Below are 26059 nucleotides of genomic sequence, written 5' to 3'. Positions count from 1 at the left end.
AGATTGAGTCAAGGTTAAATATTACTTCTATGAAAACCTTTGTCTGCAGTGTTTGTAAGTCTCTGAGGCTAGCGCATGTGGTTTACAAAATACTCCATTAAAGCCTTTCCCTGTTCAATATGTAATGTATACCTGATATCTCCCAAAAGTTACAGTACCTAGAAAGGTATAATTGACCATAGCAAAGAACGGCTCTCCAAATATACTTGAATATAATATTCATGATTTTCTCTCACACACTTTACTTCTCCCACATCATTTCTCCCTTCATATTTCTGTCTTTTCCATTTACTTTCTTGCACACACTGATTCTGACTACCTTCTTTACATTATCTTCATTCTTCTAAAGTCCTATATATCCTCTTTACCAGAGTTTAATTTGTCAGGTCTTGCCAGGGCTGATCCTCAGCACCTCTAGGTTTGGAAGGTCATAGCCCTAGTCTCTAGACTTGCCGCCTCATGAAAATAAAAAAATTGCTTGAGCCCCAGCAACTCTCATTACAAATTAAGCACTGCTTTTTACCCCTTTCCTTGCTCTGCTTCATTTGTAGCTCTTCTCTCTTCACTTTTGCTAGTTCTTCCATCTATTACTTTCTTCTCCCTTTACCCCACTTTACCAAATTTCTTCAGGTGCCTCTAATCATGACCAAATCTCCCCTATGGCTTCGCTCTTTGTTTTTTCCCATGAGTACCACCACTTTGCTCTAGTCTGCTTTGTAGATGACAAACTTGGGGTTCTCAAACTGGAGGTTGTGAGGCTATTATTTGGGGTTGAGAGCTGGCATGGGACTGACAGCCTGAGCCTTAGATAAATTAAGTATAACCCCATTTTTAATTTGTGGGTGGGTTACACTTAGAGACTTGCTGAGAGAAAGGGGTCACCAATACAAAATATTTCAGAATCACTGCCAGCACAATGAATTAAAAACCTAGTAAAATTCCCTTTGTCCATGAATCTGCTGCAAAGTGAAGTCTGCATACTTTGGACAGCATTTGCAAAGCATGTTGGAAATGAACAAAGTAAACAGTTAGGCTGTGTCTAGACTGGCAAGTTTTTCCGCAAAAGCAACTGCTTTTGCGGAAAAACTTGCCAGCTGTCTACACTGGCCGTTTGAATTTCTGCAAGAACACTGATGATCTCATGTAAGATTGTCAGTGTTCTTGCGGAAATGCTATGCTGCTCCCGTTCAAATGCTTTTGCGCGAGAGGGCCAGTGTAGACAACGCGGTATTGTTTTGTGTAAAAAAGCCCCGATGGCAAAAATGGCGATCGGGGCTTTCTTGCGCAAAACCGCATCTAGATTGGCACGGACGCTTTTCCGCAAAAAGTGCCAATCTAGATGCTCTTTTCCGCAAATGCTTTTAACGGAAAAACTTTTCTGTTAAAAGCATTTGTGGAAAATCATGCCAGTCTAGACGTAGCCGTAGGGGCCAAGAGGAGCTGGCAAATCACTTGGCAAATGCGAAGGAGAAAAGTTCCTGAGGGGGCATATTTCTACTTCTAGTGGAAATCCTGGCAGACTTGGAAGGAATGGATGTACTGCAGCTAGGCTTACCACCTACTTTACAAAGAAATAAAAGAACAATTGTATGAAAAATAGGGCGGGGGGGGGGGAGTCTCCCTCCGCATCTAATTTTGTAGCGCACAAATCAGAGTACTAAATCACAGGTGCAGTATCACAGCCTAAAGTCTGGAGTGAGTATGTTCAACATTCAAAGGCGATCTGGAATACTAGGCTCCAAATCAACGGTGTCCTTTCAACGCAGCACAGTTGATCACTTTAACCTCAGAGGCAGCATCCAAAATCAGCCCTGGCACAGTTGGCCCTAATTCCCAGACACCAAGTGCAGATGTTTTCTCAAAGACTGAATTTGCCCGGCTTGTGTGTTGCGTATGAAGTGCTCTGGATGGATCCTTAGGGAGGAGGGCTTTGATTTTAGGGGTAGGGGTGTAACATGGGGAGCAGGAGCTAGGGTTGGAGCAGCTACGAGTGCTCAGGGGGGAACTGCAAGGGGCAGGTTTTCTAGGGAGGCAGCCTTTGACCAGGGGTGTGGCCACGAGACATCCAGAAATGTCTCCCTCATGCAAAAGAGGCAGCGGGGCAGCGGCTCCGTGGAGGCAAAGGCGGGGACGGGGGGGGGAAGGAGGCAGGCCGCCGGGCTGGAGGAGCCTGGCGGGGGGTGGGAAGCCGAGTCTCCTGCGTGCTGAGGGGAGGGAGGGGCAGGGACGCGAGCACGTCAGTGCCGCCGCCGGCCTCCAGGCGGGATTGAGGAGGAGGTGAGTTCCCTCGGGGGCGGGGGGGCGGCGAGCAGTGGGGCCGCGTGATGTGAGCCAGCCCGGCAGGGAAGGGGTCAGCGCGGAGAGGCCGGAAGGAGAACGGGGCAGGCCGCGGCTGGGGCGGAGGGGGACGGGCCCAGGCAGGGCTGCTCGCCCCGAAGGGAGGCGGAGAGCGCGGCAGCTGCACAGCCGGGACCGCGCGCGGTTCCGCGCCTAACATGGCTCCCCAGCACCTGCAGCCGGGCCGTGGCAGGGGGAGCTGCTGATCTCGCGGGGCAGGCGGCCGCCCCGGCTGCCCCGAACGTGGCTTCTCCGCGCTGACAGCGGCCTCTAGGCGGGGGGAGCTGCTACTGCCCATCCGGGGTGCAGCCCCCAACATGGCTCCCTGTTCCCCACCGTGGCCGGGGAGCCGTGGGAGTGCAGATTCCCCAGCACCCGCGCAGAAAGCCTCGGGGTGTGGCTCACGGGGGGCCTCTCGGCCTGGGGAGCTGCAGCGTAGAAGGAACAGCGGCTTTGCCAGCACTCTCGCCTGGGTCTCCCAATTGCCATGTGCTGTTGGCAGAGATGGGGAGCCCTTGTGGGGGCAGGGTCTGCCGCTTTCCTAGTGATTTCTAAGCAGCGCCTCCACTGTTTACAGGGCCCAGGTCAAAAGTCAGTGCAAGAAACCCAAGGTTCAAAGGAGGCTGATCAGCACCATTCAGAATCCGGTGTGTGTGTATGGGGGGGGAGAGGGGGAAGTGGGGAGACCGGGGGAGCTGCTGGAACTCTTGAGGGTGGGGTGTGTGAATTGCACCCTCTTCAGGAGCTCAGCATTACTGTGCAGTAGCTGTTCAGCAGAGAGACAGAGAAAAGACCTAACGGAAATAGTAGTTATGCCACTGGTCAGGGTACTTGTACACAAGTTGTCCAGGAAAAGGGCAACTGTGTGTTGATCATGTTATATGCTTAGCAGCCTAACTTGGCTTTCCACCATTGCACACAGTTGATCTCACAAACCTGTGGATTTAGAGGAAGTGATTGGTGGTGCTCAGAAGACAGGCAGGTTCCTCAGTAGTCTAATGTGAATCTCAGGGAGCCTAAACACAATTCATAGGACATGTGAAATGAATAGCTTTTAATACAAAGACTGTAAGTGCTCTGGGCCAGGCTTTCTTTGTGTTTCTAGGAAGTGCAGTGCAAAACTGGGCACCAGTTTTGAGATGCTACTGTAATACAGTTAATAAAAATACTAAGTTACACTCTGGGCAAAGAAAACCTCCACACAAATCAAACAAATTGCACAAAAAGTTGAAACTCTTGCAAAAGTATGCAGTGTGAATTTTTTTTAAAACACAAAAAAATGAGAATTCAATTTAAAAAAATGTATTTTAAGATGTGATTTTTAAGTTAAAACATCCTCATTAGAAAATGTTATAATAATGGGATGCCTTAAGGAACGCTTTTAAAATGAATCTCAAAGGGAATTTTTCTCATAGAAGTTTAGTAGGTCTCTAGCCACCTCTGTTAACACATGACTATGTGATGCTGGAATAGTAAACTAGAGGAAATAACAGTAAATACATAGACTTTTTTTAAGGGGGGGGGGGAAGAAGTTAGGCTCAGGAACAAGTCCATTATAATGGATGCTGATTTTATTTTGGATTTTTTTCCCTGCTCTGGTTCCTAGGTGCTAGCTATATATTATTGGTTTAAAACTTAGTACAGTGTCTAGGTAAAGATGAACAGCAGATTGTAATACAAGAGAGCTTTTTTTATTGGACTCTATTAACCTAGTTAACCTTAAGCCTTAACCATGACAGCAGTTTCATGTAAGAACCGACATGCAAAGTGCAATACTAAATTTTAATTAGAGTTTTCAAGACCTGAAGTGGAAGGGATTCTCATATTCTCCTCTCTGTTGATGTACATTTTTTTTAGAATCATAGACTTGGTAAAAAATACTTTGGTGATGGAGATTCAATTATATCATTTGTATGAGTTTGTATAATCTGTGTCAAGTTAGTGTTGATAAAGTAAAATAAGGACAAATTCAAATATGCAGTTTATCTTATTATTTATACCTTGACAGATAAATATACAGTAATCCTTATATATGATAGAACCCCAGTTTTAGAATCTCCTTTTCTCATGATTTGCCAGACAGACTCCTTGTCCGTTGATTAAAGATTAACTAACCATATGTAGTCTTGCCAAGTAGTTTGGATAATGAAGATTCTAAGATTTTATTTTTCTTTATAGCTTTGGAATACTTGTATGTTGCTTTGTAATGGGGAACTTTTTGAAACTACACATAGATAAAGATAAATCATTCAAGAAAAACATAACTATAAATTTCACTTATTGTCCCTCCGTAAGTCAGAACATAAATTACATGTAGTGCCCAGACCATACCTGTCCTATGTGAGCATTTCTATGTGGGTAAAATTTAGATATGTTTAGAGTCATGTGCAATATTCAAATAGATAGACTGATTATCCTAATATTAAATGTTATTGCTAACAATAGGAATAACATGACCTTAATCTTGACTGGGCCCTCTCAATGTTTCCATAGTAGTAGTAATAATAATATTACATATGAAATAATGCAATATGAAAGCAGTAACAAAATGTAGGCAAAATGTTACAAGACCCCAAATGTGTGAGTATCTGTTCTTTGTTAGATTGACTTTTGAAATTAGATATACCGTACAGCCAAACACAGAGGGGAGAATGAACTATAAACAATTTTCATTATATATAATTCTAAGAGTCTTGGCAGCGCCATTGACATACTTTCAGTATTTTAACAAGAAGTGCCCATAAAATTTCCCTCATTTGACTGTACCAGTTCTATATGGGACAGCAACATCATTCTAATCTTTGGTGGCAGAATTTTTAACAGCAGGCTCTTGAGAAACTCCCCCACCTAAGACATCAGTAGGCAGTGCAGTTAGCAGTGATAATGCACAGCTTTACTGCTATAAGAACACATATCCCAGTGTTAATGTCACTTCTGAATAGATATATCTCAAAGTATGCGTCTTAAATATACACCTTAGCTATCCATATTGCTGCACATCAGATGTGAGAGTAAAAATAAATGTGTGAAGCTCCAAACAGACTTACAAGGATTTCTGCAAATCAGAAAACCACATCTCCAAACAATCTATTATCCCAAATACTGACTGACACACACACACACACTCTCCCTCTCACACACACGAAATTAAAGTATTTATCAATTCACAATTGACAAAAGACAGACTTTCCTATACTTAAAATATGGCCAATACAACATGTTTGGAATGTGAGTAATTATGTGGTGGTCAAATGAGGGATGGGGGACAAAGGCTAAGAATAAATGAATAAGGTCTGTATTATTTGTGTTATCTTGTGTCTCTTAAAACAATAAACCACAGGATTAAGATTAGGGATGTTAATTTGTGTGCAACCATTGAATTTTTTTTGTGGTTACATGTTTACATGCTGGGGGGCAAGCACCAGCTGATAAGGGGTCAGGTGGCTCTGTGGGAGACGGTGCTCATGGGGAGCCAGCTTTTAAGCACACTTGTACCTGCTCTCCGCATGCTGCTGACTCTGTGGGAGGCAGCAAGGAGGAGGGCAGGCTGCTCCACGGAGCTGGCACTCATGGAGAGCCATTTTAAAAACTGGCTCTCCTGATCACTGGCTCCCACCTGCCCTCCTCCCCCTTGATACAGGCAGCAATTGGTTGGTGAGATGGGACCGGACACGTGTAGTCATTAGGATTAATAGATAAATCCAGGCTTATTGGTTAATCATGTAAATGTCTACATGCTAACATTCCTAATTAAGACAAGGGGAACATAAGCAACTATGTGGCTCTTAGGCCATGTCTACACTATGCAGAAGATCAACATTGTTACGTTTGATCTTTTGGGGTTCGGTTTAGCAAGTCTCGGAGGGCGCCCCTGTTGGCGCCGGTTCTCCTGCTCCTTATGGGGAGTAAGGGCAGTTGACGGGAATGTGTGTTCTCATTGACCTTCATCTGTGTGGACAGTGCGAAAATGTGATTTAAGATACATTGACTCCAGCTACATAATTAACGCAGTAGGAGTTGCGTATCTTAAGTAAACGTTCTGCTGTAATGTAGAACAGGCCTAACATTTTAAGATAAGGATATTGCTATAGCATTACCAATGGCAGTTGTGGCTTCCCAACGTTATTCCAGTTTGGTCCTGGAACTGCCCCTTGGGGTTTAGTACTACAACTATTCAACTACTTGGACACCTTAATAAGATATACAATAAAAGTGCTAATAGTAATAATATTGATAATTTTATAGGAAGACTGTTCACTATGAACTAGAGTGCAAAGGCATGTTCACTTCCTCTAGTGAAAAGCTATTTTATGCTAATAATTTAAAATCACTGTTGGCTATAGATTGAATTCAGATTTGTGAATCTTGGAGGCTCTTTATTTCCCCATGGAAGGGAAGATTTACTGAATCATTGTTACGTATTAGATATTGCTTACAATGGCAGTGTTGAATGATTGGTGGTATAAGAGTGAAAGACGAGGCATATAACTGTTAATACTCATATTTTAGCTAAGTATAAAAAGATAAAGATCTTTTCATTTACAAAGTAACTGGAGACCTTTGGGCCTCTTTTCCTAAAGGTCTTAATGTAATGTCAATAGAAACTGAGAAGCTATAAAGTAACTTTTTTAAGGGTTTCAAAATATCAGAAAGCAGCATGCAGACTTGTGGTAATGTATGCTATGCATAGTGGCGAAAAATATAAATAGAATGTTTGGATTAAGAGATTCTATTATGGATATGGTTTTAGTCTTAATTTACAAAAGGCTTGGTACAGAACAATTAGAAAAAAGAACAGTGAATCAATTTTTGAATACTCTTCTGGGACCATCTCAGAGAGAATTTTTTTTTTTTCTCAAAATGTTACATCCCTTTGGTACCCATTCTATCAATATAGATTTTAAAAAAATCTAAGAGTTTTGTGTTAATTTTTCATATTTTGGAGTGGTTGAGAATATGGGGCCTACTTCTTTTCTCGCACAAGTGGTATTAAATCAGTGCCAATAAGGGCAGGTCTAAAAGTGCTCCTAGTGCACATACAGATTATACCAGCAAAACTTCACTTTTGACTCTGTATCTTTTTCTATTTTTCCTCACCTCCCCCAAATGAAATAAATTATACCAGTTATATGCATAACTTCTACATTAGGGGATTTTGCTGGCATAGCCATGTTAGTCAGAAATCACACTTAATTATGCCCTGCATAGCATAGCTATGTAAACAGAAGTTTGTAGTGGAGAACTGGCACTAGATAAGAATCAGGTATGTATTGAATTGAGAATTGACTATCAAATAATATGCTCTGGAAATATTCTGCTCAGTGTACATGTCCTAATTATTTTTAAGCACTTTGTATTTTTTTGCTGAAAAGGGTTCATTTTCCTCGCCTTTTCTAGCATTTTAATAATTTGCAGTTCATGATTTCATTTGATATTTAATATAGCTCCATGTTTTTATTCTAATACTAATTTTGTATGTGAATATTCCTGAAGAACAATTTAAAATAGGAATTCTGTCTACCAATTTGAGAGATTTAGGTGTTTTTCATTGTGTTTGATTGTTTTATAAGGTTTATACAAGGAGTTTACAGGAAGGTGGCTGCACAGCCTAAAGAACACAGACATATTTTGTGAATTCTAGACCTTAGCATTGTTGAAATATAAACTTTCAAAAGCTTTTGCCTTTGACATTCTTTGTCTATTGAATTGCAATTTAGGATAGTGAACTTCTGGTTATAACCTTACATATAGCTTAAGGCAGGCAACCTTTTCAAACCAAAGAGCCAAACTACATCAAAATTCAGAACAAATGGTCAAAAAAGAGCCATATAAGAATGCCCATTTGCATGACAGAAAATATACAACTTAATATTATTGATAATTGACATAATGATTAATAATAGCATAAATGAAACATTGTACTTACAGACATTATTTAATGGGACTTCTACTGTTGCATCTTTTTGCACATTTCTTTGAAGTTTACATTATAACTGGTCGAATCCAGCTTTGTGCACATTCAGGCTGCCTTCTATCATTCTTATGGCTGGGGGATGTCGGAGTGCAGGAGTCTGGGTTGGTGTGTATGAATGGCTCAGGGCAGGGAGTTTGGGTGTTTGATGGACTTGTGGTACAAGGTTGAGGTGTGTGAGAGTACAGGAGTGTTACGGTAGGGAGCTGGGGATTTGTGGGTGCAGGAGTTTGGGGATGTCAGGGTATGAGGGGCTCAGGTCAGGAGGTTCAGGTGTATGCTGGGCTCAGGGCACAGGCCTGCAGAGTGTGTGTGTAGGTGGGGGAGGGGGCTGCAGGAGTGTTGTGGCAGGGGACTGCAGGCATGGGGTTGCAGAAGTCGGGGATGTGGGGTTGCATGAGTTTGAGGATGTTGTGGTATGAAGGGCTCAGGGGAGAGGGTTCAGGTGTATGATGGGTTCAGCGTTGGTGTATGTGTGTGTGGTGGGTGAGAGGGGTGCAGGACTTTTCTGACATGGTCAGATGGGGGCCGGTCCCCAATTGGGGTCTTGTTGGCCAGGCTTTATTTTTAAATAAAGTTAAAATATTATGTCCAACACAAAAGGTTTCAACATTGTGTTTATTTAAGGCAGGAGTGAGGAATCTTTTTTTGTGTTGGGGGCCACTGACCCACAGAAAAATCAGCTGGGGAACATACCATACAAGTAAGAAGCAAAAAAAAAAAAAAAAACCCCAAACAAAACCCTCCCCAACCCCCCAATGCTCACTGATGTGGCCCCTAACTAAAACACCTAATTCCCCTGGTGCTCCAGTCCCATGATGGGGGTAGGAGCAGGGAGGACTGAGGTTCAAGGCCTCAGGCCAGATTTACTCTTCTGGGGTTCCATGGTTAATGGATTTTGTGGGCTCCCCTAGGCTCTGGGGCCGGGCCAAAAATGAAGGGCTACATCTGTGGGACTGGGTTGCCAGTGAACGGGGTAGGGTGCATGATGTGGATGGGGGATGGGGTACAGGAAGGGCTGAGGGGTTCGAGGCCTGGTTGGGAGGTAGAGTGCAGGAGCAGGGTGGGAGTACGGTGTTTCCCCAGAGGGGAGGGGGCAGGCGTAGGGGAGGAGGCAAGAACAGGCTGGGGGCAGGCTGCCTGTCCAGAGGGAGGGGGCAGGAGCAGGCTGGAGGCAGGGTGTCTGTCCAGGGAGGAGGGGGCAGGAGTGGGCTGGTGGTGCAGGGTTTCAGCAGGTGGGTGAATGAGAGGGTTCGGGATGCAGGGTGTGGGCATGAAGGGGTGGGAGGGCTTTCGTACTGCATCACAGCCACCATATAACATGATCTTCCTCTGCTCCCATTTGTTGGATTCTGGCCAATCGGAGAAAAGGGGAAGCCTCCAGGAAGTGTGTCCATGAGGCTGGTTCCCCCAGTCGGGGGAAGGAAAATGACAGGGTGCAGAGCCATTTTTGGCTCTGCTTGTTCCCCGCAGGCTGGATCTGGCAGGGAGGCTTATGGCTTTCTCTGGCCCCATTCCCTTCTCGCAGGAAGCCGGTGCTGGTGTTCCAGTTTTCCAGGCAGTCATAAGGCTGTGGTACCAGTGCTCCTTGCTGCGGGGCGATCTTGGGAGGGAGCTGAGTTGGAGCTCCAAAAGAGCCATATCTGGCTCCCTAGTGAGCCATATGTTGCCGACTCTTGGTTTAAGGTAAATAGGAGTGCTCCAAAACCAAACAATAACCTGATTTTTCAGTTTTAGAAGTATTTCTTATCTTGATCATACATTAAAGCTCCCTTCAAAGAAATATGCTTTTGTTGTCGTAAAGTCAGTTTTCTTTTTGGTTGTGATTTAAGGAGAATTTATGGAGACCGCTATAAGGTTACATGGCCCTAATCGCTCACTATGTCAGGCAGAGCATAAACATTTCTCTCACTTGTACCGGAAACAATTAGCTTTCTTTTTATTTATTCTGCCTGCTTTTTTGTAAAATTAAGGGTCATATTAAATGCTTAGATACAAGACATACGCATTTAGAGATCAATATATGATTTATTTGTATATCTCATAATATCGTTTGAGAGAATCATCTAAGTCTTCAACAATTTTGACTAATTACTAAATAAAGCAGGCTGTATCTTCATAGAGAAGTATATATCTGTCTTTTCAAACACTGCTTTTGAAGAAATAATAGCTGAAGATTGCACAAGTAACAATTTGGGAAGTAAATCTAGATTTTTCAAGCATACGATTTAACACTTAATTGTGAAGATGTTAGGAAAACTATCTGTCAATTTTTTTTCTCATATGTGTGTTTTTTCCCTGTATGTTTTTATGTTTACTATTTTAAGACTTAGCGGTGGCATTTAAAATGCTATTTTTCAATTGGAATTTTAAAAATATTGCCAGGAATTGGCATTTCACTCAGTAACGACTCAGGTGACGTGCAAAAATCCCATTACTTCATCAGTACAGTGTGTGTAGAATGTCTTCACTAATCATGCTTTAGACGGGCATTTAGTAAATTTACAACTGAAACTTGTCCAAACTTTAAAAAACAGACATGTGACACCTATACCACTCAATGCCTTATTCCTCCTCCACTATTAGGGCACAAAACACATCATAACTATCATGAAACTTAATTGGAACATAGAGCTTGCCACCATGCATACTGTTTTTATACTGTGTAACTTTAAAAAAAGTTTAACCATGCACTGTGCTTTTACAGAGTCATTACCCAAGTGTGGTGGTTTCATTGTAGCAGTGACATCACAGTGTTGTTCATACTGTGCATTTAATTCTGTAGTAAAATATTATCATTATTATGTTCTGGGAGTAGACTGTCAGAGAGATGCATTTATAGGATGTGTCTGCATTCTTGGCAATGAGTCAGAACCTCTGGAAAGCTATAACCACGGGTGAAGAGCTAATTATTCCATGTGTATTTATATAATGAGTGTTAGCCCTGACTCTACCTCACTTCCTTTACTATGACAGTAAGTTCAGAAATCTCAATTTTTCTTCATATTTCTCTGTATTCTATTTACTATTTGTTATATTAAAGGTTATTTGCTGTTCTTAAAAATAATTTGTTTTAGTATTAAATATTTTTAAGTAGAATTAGGCTCAACATAGTTATACAGTTTAAACATTTCAATTTGCATTCTAGGTTCAGATTGGTCATTTTCAATTGCTTTCCCTGTAACTTGACTTCAGTTCTCCAATAGAGGATTAGTAGACTAGGAATGTCTACACGCACAGGTCCTTGTGAATTAAAGGTACTGACAGAAAGGCTTACATCAGCGCTCCTGACCACCAATTCAGGAAGAATCTGATAGGGAATAGAACACTTGGTAACTTTCTGTTCTTGCAAAATGCACACAGGTCCACCTGGGTAGTTCCTTACCTGTTGAAGATCAAGCTGATCACATGCAGGTGGAGCGACCACTTGTGGCAAGATGAGAAGGCACTATTGAGATGATTTAGGGTGTTTTTGGTTTCTGATAGGTGAGTGGCTAAAAGATGAATGGATGCCACAGACAAAAGTTTGATCAGGACAAAGTATTTTTTCTTGACCTATTTTGTTTGAGAAGACAGAAGAAGGCGTTTGTGAGATGGTATGGGCAGTTTTCACACACAGAATTGGAAGCGACCTTCTAGGAAGGAATACTGCAGAAAGGGATCTAGGGATCATAGTGGACCACAAGCTAAATAGCTAAATATGAGTCAATAATATGACACTTGCAATAAAGTAAACATGATTCTGGGATGCATTCATATACCAGAAGTGTAGTGAGCAAGGCATAAGAAGTAATTCTTCCGCTCTACTCGGTGCTGATTAGGCCTCAGTTAGAGTATTGTGTCCAGTTCCGGGAACCACATTTCAAGAAACGTGGAGAAATTAGAGAAAGTCCAGAGAAGAGCAACAAAAATGATTAAAGGTCTAAAAAACATGACTTGTGAGGGAAGACTGAAAGAATAGGGCTCGTTTAGTTTAGAAAAGAGAAGACTGAGAGGGGACATAGCAGTTTTCAATTATCTAAAAGGATGTTACAAGGAGGAGGGAGAAAAATTGTTCTCCTTAGCCTCTGATGATAGGACAAGAAGCAATGGGCTTAAATTGCAGCAAGGGAGGTTTAGGTTGGACATTAGGAAACACTTCCTAACTGTCAGGGTGGTTAAACATGGGAATATATTGCCTAGGGAGGTTGTGGAATTTCTATCACTAGAGATATTTAAGAGCAAATTGGATAGACATCTATCAGGGATTATCTAGATTGTGCTTGGTCCTGCCATAAGGACAGGGGACTAGACTTAATGATCTTTCAAGGTCCCCTTCAGTTCTAGTATTCTATGATTTGTGGGCTTGGAGTTTAAATGTCATGCTTCATGTGATAGAAAATATTCCATCACAGACCATCTTCACTGCGGGTATGTCTACACTACAAAGTTAGTTCGAACTAACGGACGTTAGTTCGAACTAACTTTAATAGGTGCTACACTAGCGCTCCGCTAGTTCGAATTTGAATCGAACTAGCGGAGCGCTTAGTTCGAACTAGGTAAACCTCATTTTACGAGGACTAACGCCTAGTTCGAACTAGCTAGTTCGAACTAAGGGCTGTGTAGCCCTTTAGTTCGAACTAGTGGGAGGCTAGCCCTCCCCAGGTTTCCCTGGTGGCCACTCTGGCCAACACCAGGGAAACTCTATGCCCCCCTCCCGGCCCCGGACCCCTTAAAGGGGCACGGGCTGGCTACGGTGCCCGTGCCAGGTGCAAGCCTGCCAGCACCCAGCTAGCAGACCCTGCACCTGGCACGGCACAGAGCCACCCACCCGATGCCCCCCAGCCCACCCCCTCTTGCCGGGACCAGGCTGGCGGCTCCCGGGAGCTTCCCCTGGACCGCAAGAGGCGGGCACCTTCCTGGGCTAGTGCGAACATCGTGGACCTCGTCCACGATCTCTGCACTAGGCACAGGAAAGTGGCCGTCTAGGGCAGGAGAGCTGCCAGCCTGGCCACCCAGGAGCAGGTGTGCATGAAAATCAAGGGGGTCCACTGAGACCCCCGACACTGAGCCCTGAGCTTAGAATGGCCACACTGGGTCAAACCAAAGGTCCATCTAGCCCAGTAGCCTGTCTGCCGACAGCGGCCAACCCTAGGGACCCTGGAGGGGATGGACCGAAGACAGTGACCAAGCCATTTGTCTCGTGCCATCCCTCTCCAGCCTTCCACAAACTTTGGGCAGGGACACCACTCCTACCCTCTGGCTAATAGGACTCCATGGACCCAACCTCCATGACTTTATCTCACTTCCCTTTAAACTCTGTTCTAGTTGTAGCCTTCACAGCCTCCTGCAGCAAGGAGTTCCACAGGTTAACTATTTGCTTTGTCAAGAACAACAACTTTCTCTTACTAGTTTCAAGCCTGCTACCCATTCCTTTCCTTTGGTGTCCTCTAGTCCTTCTTTATGGGAACTCAGGAAGAACTTTTATGAATGCACCCTCTCCACCCAACCCCTGCTTTTAGAGACCTCTATCCTGTCCCCCCTCCGTCTCCTCTTTTCTAAGCTGAACAGTCCCAGTCTCTGTAGCCTTTCTTCATCTGGGACCTGTTCCCAACCCCTGATCATGTTAGTTGCCCTCCCCTCTCCCAGCCTTTCTCTTCCCCTCTCCCACCTCCTTTTCCCAGTCTCCCCCAGTTTTTTTCAATAAAGACAGAGTCAATGTTGGAAGAAACGTTATCTTTATTTTGTACATCAATAAGAAGGGGGGCTAGGGAAGGGTAAGTGGAAGGAGGTGAGGGAGGAATGGGGTACGAGCCCCCGATGGGGAGGACTGGGCTGGCTCTGCGGGCTTCTGGGGGTGGAAGCTCTCCTGCAGCCCCCCAATTACTCCCTCTCCCCAGATGGCAGCCTGCGGCAAGTGCAGCCGGGCTGATGGCCGAGTGGTGTGATGTGCCCAGTGTGGGCACTCAGGGCACTCCAAGCCAGAACTTCTTTGCAAGCGGGGCACCCCTTAGAACTGTGTGTCCGGGGTGGGGGTCGGGACCCTTTAAGCGCAGCCCTCGGCTAGCCTGAGACAGCATCTCCACGCTCTAAGTCCTCCTTTTATGCCCTGCCGGCACTGCTTCCGGCCATCCTTAAGCCCTGTTCAGAGTCCACTCAATGTGGACTTGCTAGTTCGAACTAGCAAAACGCTAGTTCGAACTAGTTTTTAGTTCTAGATGCGTTAGTTCGAACTAGCTTAGTTCGAATTAACTAATTCGAACTAAGTTAGTTCGAACTAGCGCTGTAGTGTAGACGTACCCTGCCTCTGCTGTTTAGAAAAAGGCATATATCAAAGGCCCATATAGCCCTGCAAAGAACAGGAAAATCACCTTTTTTTCCAGATTGAGGGGGCTAATCAGATACAATCCTTTCAACCTGTTTCCACTTTAGAGTAGTCTTGGCAGAGTGCTTTAAAAGCACAAAAGGAGTAAAGGAAGCAGTTGAAATCGGTGGATTCTGAAGGCTCCTTCAAAGAAGCCAGGGAGATAACTGTTGAAGGAACCATGGGCCATGGCACATAATGGGACAAAGTGCTGAGAGACAATGTGACCTTTCTTTCCAAATGAGAGGTAGTCCTCCAGCTGTAAGAAAGAGATTCAGTTCTATTTTCTGAGGATAAGAGGAAGGTTTTTTTCCATGACAGATTCAAGAAAATTGAACAAGTACATTAAAAAAATCATATGTTGTAAGGTAACTATCGTTTTATAGGGCTGTTAAGCATATATATGTATGTAGTCTTCAATTACATTATCGTGTCCTGTTTTCTTTCCATGAGGCACCAGTCGCATTCATTATAGAAGATACATAGCTCATCTATTGAAAGGGTACTAAAGGGGATTAAATAAATCTCCAAATTGGTTGAAAATAATTTCAGGGGGTAAAATATTTATATTGAGATTTTGTCTAAACTGGTTTTATACAAATTGTTATTATGTTGCAGGTGTCATGGTAACTAAAGATCTTAGAGCACATTCGTCCAGATCCAGCCCCCTCAGTATGTACGAAGAATATCTTTGTGTGTACTACCCGAAGTTCAAGTGTTGTCTTTATGCAGAATTACTCAGCAGCTAGATCGGATGCTTAGGGAGACCAGTTTTGCAAGCTTTTATTGATCATTTCCAGGCCTACTTCATCAAAGTTGTTACTTCATCCCCCACAAGTACTTCTGTAATGTATATTACCTTAAGAGGAAAGAATGCTTACTAATACCTATAGTTCTTTGAGTAGATTGTCATTATAGATTTATGTTTCCTATTATGTTTCCTCTCTGTTTGGCAGTCTTCATTACATTCTGAGTAAGTTTACAGGTGGAAAGTAGGGCTGGAGTGCTTTACACAGAGGCTATGTCTACATTGGCATCATCTTGCTCAAATACTCTTTAACGCAAGAGTTCTTGCCTTAAAGTATTTGCGCAAGAGAGGTCTACACTGGCATGTGCTTTTGCGCAAGAGATGTGCTTTTGCGCAAGAGATGTGCTTTTGCGCAAGAGCATCCATGCCAGTGTAGACGCTCTCTTGCGCAAGAAATTCATGTTGTCTGTCTACACTGGTCTCTTGCGCAAGAACAGTTGCGCAAGAGGGCTTATTCCCGAACAGGAGCATCATGGTTCTTGTGCAAGAAGCACTGATTTCACACATTCGCACGTCAGTGTTCTTGCGCAAGAACTCCCCACCAGTGTAGACAGGTAGCATGTTTTTGCGTAAAAGCAGCCGCTTTGGAGCAAGATTGCGCCAATGTAGACACAGCCAGACTGTTTAGTTTTGTGATAGAACTTAAATGTGGCTCCAACATTTACTGTTTTCTAGTATCAGAGGGGTTGCTGTGTTAGTCTGGATCTGCAGAAGTGACAAGGATCTGACGAAGTGGATCTTTGCCCATGAAAGCTTATGCTCCAATACATCTGTTCGCCTATAGATGCTACAGGACTCCTTGTTGTTTTCTAGTAGGTTCTGACTTGTGGTCAATGATGCATGCACATCTCAGAAGTGGGGAAGTATGCTGACAATCTATTTGAGAAACATTACTTGCTCAGATGCTAAGCAAAATGAACAGCCTGAAATAAATTAATAAAATAAAATTCTGAACTAGAAAGGCAACACACACGCGCACGCATGAGATCTATCACGGAGAGAGAATCTTTCACATATGTGAAAGAAACTTATGGAATTTTAGTTTCTTTTCTCCAACACCATGATGAAGGAAAACTTAAAGTATTTCTTATTTTAGTTCGTCTGAACATCTGTGTTGATTTAGTTTTTTTTGTATTTAAGTAGTAGTATATTGCTTATGATATACCACTGTTCTTGAAATTTTCTAATGTTACAGAATCCTTTATTAAGATGCATTCTAATATATGCTCTTAATATCTTTTGACTATTTAAATAGAATGTTTAAACATGTGAATTTTGAAAGGGTAGTAGATATATTTTACTCAGGATATAGCATAAATTCTATAACTTAGCTATTTTCAAGTGTTAATATGTTTATACATGTCTCAGTCTAGTTTAATGAGGGTGTATCATTTGTGTAGCTGTTAAAATGAATAACCAATAAAAGGAAACATTGCACTAATAAACAAGAGATGGCTGGAGTTGGATCCACTAACTGAAACAATTTACTTCATCCATCTTCAGTGTTTCTTAGCAACACGAAGTATTCTTACCCAGGGCGCTTTCACGGACTTTCACATCTTTCTTCAAATACAGCTTTGGTAGTATTTTATATGACCTGAAGTTCGTCCATCTGTCCTCAAGCTCCCAATGCTTTTCCATTGCTTCCAATGATCAAATGATCTTACATACATTTTTTTCCAGCTTAATAACACACAAGTTGACTAGAGAATCATTCAACATGTCAGGTCTTCCAAAGAGTTCTGGGAAATTATTTGCTGTTCTGTATAGCAAAGCTAACCTTTATTGAAAATGTGTTATAGTTTCATAATAAAACGGGTAGGAAAAATGTTGGTTTGGGAACTAACTAAATATTTTCTGATAGCCCTAGCCTCAAGGCTTGGATTGCTTGTAATAAAATGGTAGCTTTGATATCTTTTGGTGAATTGACTAATATTCTGTTAAGATAATAATTTATGAAAATTCTGGCTTGATACAGAATGTTACATTATCAGATTGTTCATGTGCAAGAATTGAATTAATGTGTGGCTGACATTTTCAGTGTTTATTTAATGAGAAGTTAGTAAACCATTGCTTCTCTGTATGTGCAGTCTAATAACTCATAGGTTGCTGTTGATACATTAAGATCCTTTCTCCATTTGTTCCATTTTATAAAGTGCAAGAAACTGATTCTGATCTTAGATCTGCTAAGGAAAATCAGCTTGATGACGGAAACCCATCAGATACATAACAGAAAGCATTATTACTTGAATATTGGGAGTAAACTTCGATTTCATTCTATAAATCTATATATAACTGTTATAGGAAATATTGTGCTCTGAATTTTCAGTAAATTGCACAGAACATTTCTGTGATTGTGTAATATGATTTAATGACTTAGTTTCTCTAACTGTCTTACTCTGAAAAAAAGGTTTTGGAGGCCTTAGGAGAAAAATTTATCCACAGAGTATAGTAATAAGTGGTTGCAAAATTTTGTGGTGAGTTTATTTCTAATTTTTTTACGTAAGCAGAGTAATCACTAAGATATATAGAAGTTATTATATACAATACCCCAAAACTGCAGAAAGTATTATCAATTCAAGAAATGCTGCATAGTAGCTAACAATATGGACTTGGCTGTGATGCTGACTTTTTTGTGAGTGAAAAAGATGAATATAAAAGAGAAAAGACTTGATGAGAGAGTGTGGTATGAAGGTTTTATGAAGGTTTTATCAGCATGTGTTTGAGAGTGTCTATCTGTCTCTGTCTCATTTTTCATGAATTGTGAAGTTCCAAAGAAATATACAAGTTATAATACAGGCAGTCCCCGGGTTACATGGACTTACATCGGATCCCTCCTTACAAACAGGGTGAGACAACCCCGCACTAGCTGCTTCCCCCCAGCAGATCAGGGAGATGTGAAGCTAGCGCCCCCCACAGCGGACCAGGGAGACGCGGAGCAGCTTTTCTCAGCAGACACCTCAGCTTGAGAATAAAGGACTGAGGGAAGTGATGTGTGGGAGAATAGACCTGAGCTCTGGAGAAATGTTTGTCTAGAGTTTCCCCTACAATATGTACCAGTTCCGACTTGCATACAAATTCAACTTAAGAACAAACCTACAGTCCCTATCTTGTACGTAACCCGGGGACTGCCTGTAACTGTGAATCAGATCCCTTTATCTCACCACAGTATCATGTATTATATTTATGCAACCTATTTTGTGAGTGGAACCTACCACTGGGTTGTCTGGGCTTCCAGCTTGGTCTAGTTAGAGTTAGTCTAGTCCAGCGATGGGCAATAACTGACTAAACATGGGCTGCCACCACTGTATATACCTGTGCCTCCAAAGGTACGGGCATTTGCAGCTCCTGTTGGCTGTGGATTGCTGTTCCTCACCAATGGGAGCTGTGGGAGGTGGTGTCCTGGTCTGTGCCACTTTTCACAGCTCCCATTGTCTGGAAATGGTGGTCTGTGGCTAATGGGAGCTGCGAGCGCTTTTACCTATGAAGACGCAGATAAATACAGCAGCAGCAGCCCTCCATGTCTCACTCTGGCAAACTGCCTCTGTTTTATTGCCCACTTCTGGTCAAGTCCCTGTTTCTGGCTCCTATGGCACACATTCAGGTCTCTTGTCTGATATCCTTTCTTGGCAGTTTGGGTGCCTTGTCCAGCCACTTTTGATCTTGAAGTCAGTGTCTAAGATCTCCTGATTCTTATGTCACATATGTGTGCTCCATAAAATCAGTACATAGGCTACGAGCACGCTAGACTTCTAATTGAACCACTTCAAGAACAATATGTCAGAAAAACAAGGAACATGGGCTTAAGAAAGGAATATTTTAATCACAGTGACTTTTCTCTTAAAATACTCAAAGGTTATAGACATTTGAAAACAATGGAAATCCTCAGGCCCATCTTCTAGTCTGATCTCTTCCTTCCTGTGGTTCATTAACCTTTCATTCTGAACAGGGCCCTTCATTCACTCTCATCTTTCTGCATGACCTGGTTATATGTGGTGATGGTGGCATCCCCCATGCACAGAGCAGGACCCTTCTCTATTGGGCCTGGTCTATACTAGACCAGGCAGGTCTGCTTAAGGCACGCCATCCAGCTATGCAAAATTAATAGCTGGTTTTGGCTTTCCTTAAGCAGAGCCACTGCAGCGTCCACACTGTGGGAGGCAGATTGGAACACGCACTCCCGCCAGCTTCCTATACTCTTTGCAAGCTCCTCAGCATTCTACATTAGACCTGATAAATCAGCGTTTCCCAAACTATGGGCCAGGCCCAGTACCAGTCTGTGGGGAAAAAAATACCGGGCCTCAGCGTGGCTGCCGGGGTGTTCCAGGCTCCCGGAGTGCCCGTGTGGCACCAAGTCCCCCAAGCCCTGGGCCAGGCTGGGCAGAGGACGCAGCTGGATGTTCTGGGCTCCAGGCAGAGACATAGTGAGTGGAGGGCAGGGGGGGCAGTTGCCCCTGGGTGCTATGTTAGGGAGGCGCCAGGCTGGGCTATGGGATTATGGAGCGCTGGGCTCACCTGGGCTGCAGAGAAGGGAGGTGCCGGGAACCTGGCACTGGACTCAAGTGGAAGAGGGAGGGGCGGGCAGGGAATCCGCACATGTCTGTGCGGTTTGCGGGGAGGTGCAGGGAAATGGAGCTCAGCTGGGCTGCGAGAGTGAAGAGGTGCGGGCTCCTGGGCTGGGCTGGGGAGGGGATACTGAGGAGGTGCGGAGCTCAGAGCTCAGTTTGGCTGCAGAAGGAGGGAGGTGCTGGGAGCCTGGGGCTAGACTCAAGGGGAGGGAGGGGCAGGAAATCAGAGATGGGCTCAGCAGTTCTGTGGGGCTTGTGGGGAGGTGCAGGGAAACTGTGATGTGGGGGAGGTATGCAGGGAACCAGTGCAGGGCTCAACCAGGCTGAGGTGGATGGGGAAAGGCATAGGGAATAGAAGGGCAGCTCAGCTGGACTGTGAGGGGCTGCAGGGAACTGGTGCTGCACTCCCTTGGATTGTGGGGAATGGTTTTGGGGAAGGTGCAGGGAACCAGCCGGGAGTGGGCAGCTCAGTTGGATTGCAGGGGAGGGAGGTGCAAAGAAGCCTAGTGGGGAGGGGAGGAACCAGGAGCCCTGAAATGACCTCCCCTGGTCCAAAAAATCCCTCATCGGGGACCAGTGAGGTCCAGAGGGTGCCAGACCAGGGAAGTCCAACTCCTACCCAAGTCCCCTCCTTGCATCCTCCCTCTTAGCCAGATACCCTACCACTAATCTGCTCCTGCTTCCTCCTCCCAGAGTGCCCTTGAGGCGCCAGGTGCCCCCAAGCCCTGGCCCGGGCTGTGTAGAGGATGCAGCTAGATGTTCTGGGCTCCCGGAGTGCCCGTGTGAAGCTGATTCCCCAAGCCCTGGCCTGGGCTGGGCAGAGGATGCAGCCGGGTGAAACAGTGAACATTTATTCATTTTTCATTTTTTTTATATGCGTTTATATTTTTGGCCTGCAAAAAACAGTACTGAAAAAAAAATGTGTTCCAACTAAAGTAAAAAGTTTGGGAAACCCTGGTCTAGCCAGCTTTCTATACATCTTAGTCCATTTATCCAATCCATATTCCCTTAACTTGCTAGCAAAAATATTGTGGGTGACCGTATCAAAAGCTTTGCTAAAGCTGGCACTGGGGGCTTTGGGAGGACCAGAAACATCTTATTTGCATATTCATAATTTGATTAATGAATATGCAAATATGCAGCTGAATGTTACCGGTCCTCCAAAAGCTCGTGAATGGATTTACTGGTTCCTGTGACAAAAAGCTTGGGAACCCCTGCACTAAATCAAATGATAGAAGATTGACCTCTTGAGGGTCAAGCTTTTCTGTAGTGTAGACCTGCCTTGCTGTGCTACAGGGTCCACTGGAGAAGCTACGAACTTTGTAGTTTGCCCCTTCTTTGCTGTAGGCCTGTATGTAGAAATCTAATATTATGTAAGAGTAGACCAATAATCGAGGGGCAGTCACAATTATTGGATGAAGCTTTGTGATCTTGATGGCTTTTAATGTTAGTCCTTCAACAGGATGTCAAACAGTAAAGCAGGGGGTTCCCAAACTTTTTGACACAGGGACCAGTAAATCCATTCACGCTGGAGAGCACCGCTGCCGCCAACCTTGATTCCGCCGGCCAGCTGGCCGCCCTCGATCTCTGCCGGACAGCTCCGCTACCCCCAACCCTGCTTCCCGGTGGCCATTTCCCCTTGCCCCCACATACCTCCTCCCAGCCTGCCCCACCCTGGTCCCCTCCCAGCAGCCACGCTGAGGCCCAGTATTTTTTTCACGTGGCCTGGTATCAGGCCGCAGTCCATAGTTTGGGAAATACTGCAGTAAAGTATTAGTCTAGGACAGTGTTTCTCATCCTTTTTCTATAAAGTGAAATAAAAATTATAAGTACCCCCAGTACCTACAGTTTTCAGACACACAGACATTGTTTCTACCATTGCTACACATTTTTTTTAAACAACTTAATCGTAGCTGGGTGGGCGATGAAATGTGTGGGTGTAAAAAGTACAAAAATAATAAAGCGCTATAAAACTTAAAACAAAAATTCAGTTTTCTCCAAATTTCAGTTGTTGACGTACCCCCTAGACTTCACTTGGGTACTCCTAATGGTACTCATACCACTGATTGAGAAACACTGGTCTAAGATACAGTGCAATAGGTTGTTTTTGGGCAGACTTGTGAATCAATGTCCAATATTTTCATATGCAGAGCAAGATAGAATTCCTAAATTGACTCAGACATATTCTGCTCTGCTATAACATATTTTACAGAAAATCTGTTTCCAAAAGGTTTTAGATAGAGAGTTCTAAAGAAGTGTTATTGGGACTTTTATGTAACCTTCCAAGTATAAAGACAAAAGTCCAATTTTAGAGACCGTGGAGGCAAAGGTATAATGAATACATTTAATATATATCTAAGATCGCTTCTAAACAGCTTTTCTATTTATAAGAATTTTATGAATTTAAATCCTTATGTGTCAAATATCCCATCTTTGGAATCCCACTGGAAAGTTTCCATTATAAAGTTCACATTTCTAGCTCCGAAAGGCTGTAAGATATTGGATCTGAAACTTGCTTCTTATCTGGACTGTATATTGCTTATTCTGTATGTGAGAGCATTTAATTTTGTGGTTGTAGTGGGAAGTCTATTCATAGGATAAAAAAATATGGAAATATTCATATTCCCTAATTTAAGCAAAAGGTGCTCAGGGCTTTGGAATGTTGGAAATAGTCCTGCTGCTGATGGATTACAGGCAGTCCCCGGGTTACATGGATCCGACTTACATCGGATCCCTACTTACAAACGGGGTGAGGCAACCGCATTAGCTGCTTCCCCCCAGCAGACAGGGAGACACGAAGCTAGCGCCCTCCCCCCCCCCCCCCCCCCAGCAGACCAGGGAGACGCGGAGCGGCTTTTCTCAGCAGACATCTCAGCTTGAGAATAAAGGACTGAGGGAAGTGAGGTGTGGGAGAATAAAACTGAGCTCTGAAGAAATGTTTGGCTAGAGATTCCCCTACAATATGTACCAGTTCCGATTTACATTCAAATTCAACTTAAGAACAAACCTACAGTCCCTATCTTGTACGTAATCTGGGGACTGCCTGTATTACAAGATTGTAAGGAAGGGGGAAAGACTTCTTGTTTCCTCTCTTTCTTCCTTCTGGACCTCTGTAAGAATGTCACAAGATGATCTTTTTGTGTTCAGCATCATGGTTATGAGGATGTGCAATGAAAAGAAGCCCACTGCTACTACCAGGGCCCAAAATGTCACTCACCTCAAAATTGCATGATTAATTAAGTGAAAATTCTCTACAAAGTTTTATGAAAATATTGCCTCAAGCACCTTTATTTGTGGCCTAAGCAATTCCCTTTTCTTTGGAAGGTGTAAAACTATGATAACGTTGAGCCTTGCAAATGATCTTTAAAAGGTAAAGGGTTAACCTGATGGTAGGGTATGGTATTCCAGTGGGTAGGAATGACTTGTAATCAGCCACTGTGGTGTTGAAGAAATGTTACAAAACAGGTTGCCGTAAACTGTTCTTCAGCTTCACCTTTTTTTAAATTATATTTTCCCAAACAAAGAACATGCATTTTTTTAATCTCATCAAATATTACAAAAAGTATTTTTTCATTAGTGATATAAAGAAATAATATATGGATGTGGAAAAAGATTTTTCCAAATAAATAATATGAGTATAGTTGGGATTTAATCTTGGAATTACAAGGGTCAGTAGCATTCTTACTACTCTGGTATCTTTTGATATTCATGTTTAAAGAATGTATATAAGATTAAGGGTGTGATCAGGGGTGTCATTTGGAACATTTATTTTTCAGATCAAATATTCTTGTGCAACTCTTTCTTGAAAGGACACATAATGGAATATTAAAGAACTAATCTGAGAAATTATTACCACTATTAAAAGGCTACAAATTACTATTATTGTTGGGCTGGTATTGCTTCCCTTTGATTTTGTGAACTGGGAAAAGAGCAATCTAAGATGGAAAAGTTAAAATGTGGATCCTTGTTTGTTGAGAAGTTTGGCTTTTAGGTTTTCACAGTTCAGTATAACCAATGTCCATTAAGAAGTACGTAATTTAATTCTAAATTGGATCTGGACATTCTAATGAAATATAAAGCATATATTTTTCTTTACGTACCATGTTTCTCCATTATGCATTGTGAAGGAACTTATAATACTGGGCAAATGCATATATTTTTAAGGAAACAGAGAAAAATGAAGTGTTTAAATGGAAAAATCAGTCTTTCCATTCACTCCATTTTCAGACAGAGTAAGCATTCATCTTTCTGATGTCAGAAAAAAGGACAGGAATATTCTGTAAATTATTGGACTTTTCTTCCTGCCAAGAAAAATTGTTATAGGATAAATGCATTAGAGAGTTACTGGATCTTAACTTTTCAATTGCTAATTCATCTTTAAACCTCAAATTTCCATTTTGTATTTCTTTTTTTCTGCTCCCATGTGATCAGAATGTATGAAAATATTGCCCTTTAAAGTGAATTTTTTTGTAGCTCAGATTATTTCAGATCAGATTATTTTTCACGATGGGTTGTAGAAATAATACATATGCTCTATGGGAGAGATTATATTCCAAATTACAGTAAAGTTATATTAAGACTTAATGATACGTTGTGTGAATAAGATCTCTGTCTGGTTAGGTCCTTTCTTTCCACTCCCCTGCATTGGAAATAACTTGTCCATTCTTTAACAGGGGCCTATGTCCTGATCCAGCTGTCAGTGAAGCCAGTGGAAGTTGGATAAAGTCCGTAATTACGAAGCAGCAGACACAAATGGCAAATTTAGTATACAGTTTCATGGCTGGAACTACAGAACATCCCAATGTGAAAGGTTGAGACAGCTCTCAGCCATCTTATTTTATCAAATTATGTCAGTAATAATATTTTGCACATATCTAATACTTTGCATCAAGAATCTTGCAGTTCTTCTTACTGAAGGAATGAAGAAAAAACTAACAAGTTGTTATGGCTTCTGCTTGATAAACTTTTTGAATAATAGGCTGTTTTTTTGTTTTGGGGTTTTTTTTTTTTTTGTTTCCCCATAGTTGACCCAATCACTAAGTAAGTCTTTTGACCACAGTCTTCCTCTTCTTTTCTGTATCAACCTCTCCTCTTCTTTTCCAGGTTTTGTTTATTGGCAAAAGAACTAAATGTTGCTGTAGCTAGATTGCTGAATTGTTCTTTAGAAAAGATGAGAGTTCTCTCCTCTGCTAGCTTCTGTGGAGTTGAATTGTATTTTTCTACATCTTCTGTTCCATCCATCTTATACTCCACAGCAAGTCTATTGCTATACATCTGTTGTACATTCAGTGTACATATTCTTCTTAGTGTGAACATAACCTAGTTCTGTGTTTAAAAAAGCCTCCAAACTTTAGAGGTTTATTATGTTTGCTTGGTGATATGCATGTTCAGTGTGCTGCTTTATCCCTTAATATTACATTCATGCTTTTCTCTTTTCACAGATTTATTTTTTTAGTGGTAAGTGTATTGTGCTCACACAAGATTCACATTCTTTTAGAGATGCCACTCATTCAGAAGCAATAGTTGTATTTTTCAGATAATTTCCACATTGCATACAAATGAGGATATCTGTTTACTGTGATTTTTCTATAAATGAAATCTGATCAAGAAAAGATAGGATACTGTAATTTAAGTATGTAGGAAGTACAGTAAAACTCCAATAGTCTGGCACCCAGTAGTACGGCACTCCCGATAGTCCAGCATTAAAATGTCAAGTGAATGAGCTTCCTCAAAAAAAGAGTTACAAGGCAGCAGCAGCTGAACCAAACGAAACTGGAAGGGATTGAATCAGTCTGCCATTGGCATTGTGTGACTCTGGACAGTGCTGTTTTGACTTTTGAATATTTTCACCCATCGGTGTGTACAGTAGTAATGGAGTCAAAGGTGAATGAAGGTGTTAGTGGTAGTGGTAAGAAAAGTGTAAAAAGGAAGCATGTAACGCTGACATTGAACCAGAAATTAGAGATTATAAAGATGCTAGAAAGAGACATAAATCGGCACATTATCATGAGTGAATTTAATATTGGATCTTC

General features: G+C 42.5%; 1 protein-coding gene across 2 annotated transcripts in view; it reads left to right on the top strand.

Annotated features, from left to right (window-relative positions):
- Positions 1 to 2137: 2137 nt before the first annotated feature.
- The window catches only part of QTMAN (queuosine-tRNA mannosyltransferase), a 349427-nt gene continuing 325505 nt past the window's right edge, over positions 2138 to 26059 (top strand). The window contains exon 1 of one of the 2 annotated variants that reach the window (XM_075933319.1): positions 2138 to 2277. The gene's annotated coding sequence lies outside the window, so the exon portion shown is untranslated. Of the gene's footprint in view, positions 2278 to 2369; positions 2985 to 26059 lie in introns of those variants that run through there. The other variant, XM_075933320.1, reaches the window with a different exon arrangement.

This window comes from Pelodiscus sinensis, chromosome 7, assembly GCF_049634645.1.
Source record: "Pelodiscus sinensis isolate JC-2024 chromosome 7, ASM4963464v1, whole genome shotgun sequence".
Classification (NCBI taxonomy): domain Eukaryota; kingdom Metazoa; phylum Chordata; order Testudines; family Trionychidae; genus Pelodiscus; species Pelodiscus sinensis.
The sequence above is the reverse complement of the archived record's forward strand: the minus strand, read 5'-3'. Positions and strand labels throughout refer to the sequence as shown.